We start from the raw sequence: 6,249 nt of genomic DNA, 5'->3' as shown, positions 1-6,249 counted from the left end.
AACAAAGCTATTGAACAAATGGACGTAATAGATGGTTACACAGTGTTCCATCCCACAAAATCAGAATACACATTCTTTTCAGCTGCACATGTGTCATTTTCCAGAATAGACCACATGCTAGCTCATAGGACATGTCTAAGTAAATGTAAAAGAACAGAAGTTACACCCTGTATATTATCAGACCATAGTGCAATAAAATTGGAGATCAATAGCATAAGAAATTGCAAAACCCCAACAAACACATGGAAACTGAATAACTCCCTCTTGAACAACCAATGGGTCACAGAAGTAATTAAAGAAGAAATTAGACAGTTTCTACAAGTAAATGATAATGCCAGTACAACATACAGGAATCTATGGGACACAATGAAAGCAGTTCTACACAGGAAATTCATAGCAGTGAATGCCCATATTAGGAAAACAGAGAAAACTCAGATAAATAACCTAATGCAGAACCTCAAGCTCCTAGAAAAAGAAGAGCGTAATGAATCCAAAACTCATACAAGAGAGGAAATTATAAAGATCAGGGCAGAAATCAGTGCAATGGAGACTAAGAGAACGATACAAAAAAAATCAATGAATCAAAGAGTTGGTTTTTTGAAAGAATAAATAAAATTGATAAACCTTTAGCCAACCTTATCAAAACAAAAGGAAAGAAAAGGCACAAATACATGCAATTCAGAATGAAAAAGGTGAAGTCACAACAGATCCAACAGAAATCCAGAGGATCATCAATACCTACTTTGAGAACCTCTACTCCAATAAAATGGAAAACACAGAAGAAATATGCAGATTCCTAGATACATATGAATTGCCAAAGTTAAATGAAGAAGATATAGAAATTCTAAACACTCCAATTACAATGAGTGAAATTGAAAATGTAATAAAATATTTACCAACAAAGAAAAGCCCAGGTCTGGATGGCTTCACTGATGAATTTTACAAGACATTTAAAGAAGAACCAATGCCATTACTCTTTAAACTCATCAAGAAAATTGAAAGGGAAGCAATACTTCCAAATTTATTTCTCGAAGCAAGTGTTACTTTAATTCCAAAACCAGGGAAAGACCAAACCCAAAAAGAGAACTACAGGCCAATCTCCCTAATGAACATAGATGCAAAACTCCTCAACAAGATACTGGCAAACAGAATACAGAAGGTCATCAAGAAGATCATATACCCTGACCAAGTTGGATTTATCCCAGGGATGCAAGGATGGGTCAACATTCGTAAATCAATAAATGTAATACACCATATTAACAGAGTCAAGGACAAAAATCATATGATCATCTCAATAGATGCAGAAAAGCCATTCAACAAAATCCAGCACCCACTCATGATAAAAAATCCTACTGAAAATTGGAATAGAAGGTCTTTATCTTAACCTGATTAAGGCTATCTATGAAAAAACCAACAGCCAACATCATACTAAATGGTCAAAAACTGAAAACTTTCATGCTAAAATCAGGAACAAGACAAGGATGCCCACTATTACCACTCCTGTTCAATATAGTTCTGGAAACATTAGCCACAGGAATTAGAAAAGAGAAAGAAATAAAAGGAATAAAGATAGGAAAAGAAGAAGTTAAACTGTCATTATTTGCTGATGATATGATACTTTACATAGAAGACCCAAAAAACTCTGCCACAAGACTTCTAGACTTAATTGACAGATTCAGTAGAGTAGCTGGATACAAGGTCAACACTCGAAAAACAATAGCCTTCTTGTACACAAATAACAGACTCACTGAGAGAGAAATTAGGGAAACAATTTCTTTTACAGTAGCAGCCAAAAAAATGAAATATCTAGGAATCAATCTAACAAAGGAAGCAAAAGACCTCTACACTGAAAACTACAGCACTCTGAAAAAAGAGATCGAAGAGGATACAAGAAAATGGAAAGACATCCCTTGCTCCTGGGTAGGAAGAACCAATATAGTGAAAATGGCCATACTTCCAAAACTGCTATATAGATTCAATGCAATGTGAATTGAAATTCCAACAATATACTTTGCAGAACTAGAGAAAACAATCCAAAAATTCATTTGGAACCAGAAGAGACCTAGAATAGCTAAAGCAATTCTAAGCAACAGAGACATGGCTAGGGGTATCACAATCCCCTACTTGAAACTATACTACAAAGCTACTGTGATAAAATCAGCATGGTACTGTCAAAGGATCAGACCTGAGGATCAGTGGAATAGATTAGAAGACTCAGAAACAACTCCAGACATGCTCAGCCACCTCATCTTTGACAAAGGAGCCAACCACCATCATTGGAGGAAAGATAACCTATTTAATAAATGGTGTTGGAAAAACTGGATCTCAACCTGCCAAAGATTAAAACTAGACCCATACTTATCACCATGCACTAAACTAAGATTGAAGTGGATAAAAGGTATAAATATGAAGACAGAAACACTAAACTTGCTGGAAGATAAGTTAGGTAGAACTCTTGAAGATATTGGCATAGGAAAAGACTTCATGAACAAAATCTCAGCAGCACGGGAACTAGCAGAAAGAATCAACAACTGGGATCTCATCTTACTAAAAAGCTTCTGCACTGCAAAAGAAACCACCAACAGAGCTAACAGGCAACCTAAAATGTGGGAAAAAATTTTTAGGTGGTGTACCTCAGACAAAGGACTACTATCTAAAATATATAAAGAATTGAAAAAAATCAGACCACCCAAGTTCAAAGACCCAATTCAAAAATGGGCATCTGAAATGAACAGACATTTCTCAGACAAGGAAGTAAAAGCAGCAAACAAATATATGAAAAAATGTTCAACATCACTGGTCATTTGAGAGATGTAGATGAAAACAACACTAAGATTCCACCTCACCCCAGAAAGAATGGCTGCTATCAAGAAATCAACAAATAACAAATGCTGGTGGGGTTGTGGGGAAAAAGGAACCCGTGTCCATTGTTGGTGGGAGTCCAGACTGGTGCAACCACTGTGGAAGTCACTATGGAGATACCTCAAAGAACTAGGCCTAGAGGTCCCATTGGACCCACCTATTCCCCTGCTGGGTATCTTTAGAAAAGAATTAAAAGAATCGTACCACAGTGATATATGTGCACCCATGTTCATAGCAGCACAGTTTGTAATAGCTAAAGCTTGGAAGCAGTCCAAGTGCCCATCAACTGGAAACTGGATAAAGAAAATGTGTTTTTTTTTATAAAATGGAGTACTACTCAGCCATAAAGAATGAAAAACTAGAGTCATTTATAACTAAATGGATGCATATCGAGGCCATACTCTTAAGTGAAATAAATAGGACACACATGTATAAATACCAAATTATTTCTCTAGTGTGAGAAACTGATAGTGTAAACAAGGGTTAAAGTGATTAAAATGAATAATTGATAATTTGAAATAGGAAAAATGGTCCAAAGACAAAGGAGTGAAGGGAGAGGAAGGAGAAAGGAAAAACTATGAGAAAAGAAAAATAAAATGGAAATGAAATCTATGTAAATAGGGAAGGGCAGAGGGGATGAAGGGAGCACAGGTAATGGGGAAAAAATAAGAACCAAGATATATCATGTACAGGTACAAACACCCAATGATAAATGTAATCTAATTGTATACCTAAAATGTACCAATAAAAGAACTAAAAAAAAAAAAACCTTGTTCATAAGTAAAAACTAAAATTCCAGTTGTAACTCAAGTTGTTCACATGTCAGATCAGTCAAGACACAAGGTTCCACTGTAACTGGACAAATCCTATATTTATTAAGAAATTGAATTCATGGTTAAATACCTTTAAACAAACAAACAAACAAATAAAAATTCAGACCCATATGGCTTAACTGGAAAACTTTATAATACATTTAAGAATGAAATGATACCAAACCCACAAAATTCTTCCAGAAAAAAAATACAAAGGGAAGGAGCATTTTCCAATTCATTAATGAGGCAAACATTACCTTGGTGGTAGCCAAGAGCCACAGGGGCCTCTTGAGATGTGTCAAGTCCAAACTGATACACATTGTTGTATAAAATAAACAGCAGATTTCAAGAATTTGCCGTGAATCACTTCTCAGCCTTTTGGCTATGATCAAATAGAATTTGCAGTGACAAAAAAAATTATAAAATATTTGTTAGTATTTTATAGTGATTATAAAGTTGTGAATACCGATAAATTTAGATTAAGTAAAATATCAAAATTAATTTTGATTATCTCTTTTTACTTTTCTTAATGTGACTACAAGAAAACTTTAAAGTATATATGTGCTTTTCTTTTTACTGTATATCTATCTGGCAGTGCTATAAACCAAGATTTCTCATAAATACAGATGCAAAATTTTTTTTTTCTTTTGGTTCTGTGGATTGAACTCAGGACCTTGTGCTTGCAAGGCACCACTGAGATAAATCTCCGGCCTGAGATGCAAAAATTATAAAAAACCTGAATTAAAAGGTGAATTTAAAAATACACAAAAACCAGAACCTAACAAAATGGGGTTTATTATAAAAATGCAAAATAAGTCAACATGTGAAAATCAGTTAGTATAATTCACCATATACTAATAGGCTAAAGAAGAAAAAAACACATGATCATTTCAATAGAGGCAGAGAAAGTACTTGAAAAAATTTAACATCTTTCATGGTTTAAAAAATGTCCAAAAATAAATAACCAAAGTAAAAATTAAAGGGAACATTCTCAACCTGATAAAAGGTATCTATGAAGATTTCACAAACACATTCCATGCTGCTTAATGGTGAATGATTGAATGTTTTCCCTTGCTATCAGAAATAAAGTAAGGATGTTATTCTTACCATTCCTATCAGCATATAATGGAAAAAATTCACCAATATAGTAAAAAGCAAGGAAAATGAATATTAAACAAATATAGCTAAAAAACAAATGAAAGTGTCTTTATTAACAAATACATAGTTATCTCTGTAGGAGATTAAAAATCTACAAAAAAGCTGCTAGAACTAATTCAGTTTAGTAAGGCTATAGGATATTAAGAAAACATGCAAAGGTCAGTGGCATTTCTATAGAATGAGTTAAAATGGAATGAGATAAAATGAATGAGTTAAAATTGGAATTTTTTTTCTGTACCAGAGATTGAACACTCAGGACCTTATGTTTGCAAGGCAGGTGCAGCCCCACTGAGCTAAATCCCCAACCCTGTTTTGTTTTTTTGAGACAGTCTTGCTATGTAGTTCAGGGTGGTTTTTAACTCACTGTGTAGCCCAAGCTGGCCTCCAACTTGTGGTGATCCTTCTGCCTCAGCATCCCAAGGGCCAGGATTACAGGTGTACACCACTGTAACCAACTAAAATTGAAAATTTAAGACTGCCCAAAAATGTGCAATGGAAATAAATCTAACATACTTTCCAAGACTTAAGAGCTATAAAGCATTGATGAGAGAAATGCAGCAGACTACATTGAAGGCATATACTGTGCTTACAGATTAGATAACTCAATGTTATTATTTTGTTCATTCTATCTTAATTCTCTTGTAGACTCAGTACAATCCAAAATACCCAGTAGGGTTTTATTTTGTAGAAATCAATAAGCTAATTCTAAAATTTACATGAAAATCCCATGGAATTAGAATAATTAAAATGATTTTGAAATAGAATAAAGTTGTAGGACTCACATTGCTTGACTCATTTTAAAGTTATAGTGTAAGCCAAGGGAATAGACCACAGATCAATACAAAAAACAGAGTATCCAGAAGTACATTCACACATAATATGAACAATTGATTTTTTGACACAGATGCCAAAGTAATTCCGGGAAGTATTTGTCTTTTGAAAAAATAGTCCTGAGACAACTGGATATTCATATCCAAAATGATGAACCTTAACTACTGCCTGTCATGATAAAAAAAAAAAACTCAAAATAGGTCATAGACTGTTATGGCTTGTGTCTGATGTTCCCCATTTCCTCATGCAATCATAAGGGTTGGATCTAAAGAGTGTGATGCTGAGATCAAGGGTGTGTGATTACTAAATTAGTCCACTGATTGTTTTGGCACAGTTCTGGGTAGGATTAAGGGTCCCCCACCCTGAGTGTGCATGTTAAGGCATACTAGCCTAGGTAGGGTGTGCTACCTAAGGGCAGGTAGCCCGGATAGAATATAAGGGACAGAAAGAGATCTTTGCTTGTCGCTTGCTGCTTGCCACTTTGCTGCCTTCTGCCTGCCAAGAATAGTTTCTCCTTTATGATGTCCCTGTGCCATGCCTCTCTGCTTTAGATCTAGCCAACTTTAGATTGAAATCTCTACAAACT

The sequence above is a fragment of the Heterocephalus glaber genome, unplaced genomic scaffold (genome assembly GCF_053883595.1).
Source record: "Heterocephalus glaber isolate CG9 unplaced genomic scaffold, H.glaber_assembly_v1.0 deba00001461, whole genome shotgun sequence".
NCBI classification, from domain to species: Eukaryota; Metazoa; Chordata; class Mammalia; order Rodentia; family Bathyergidae; genus Heterocephalus; species Heterocephalus glaber.
This window is presented reverse-complemented; position numbering follows the sequence as displayed.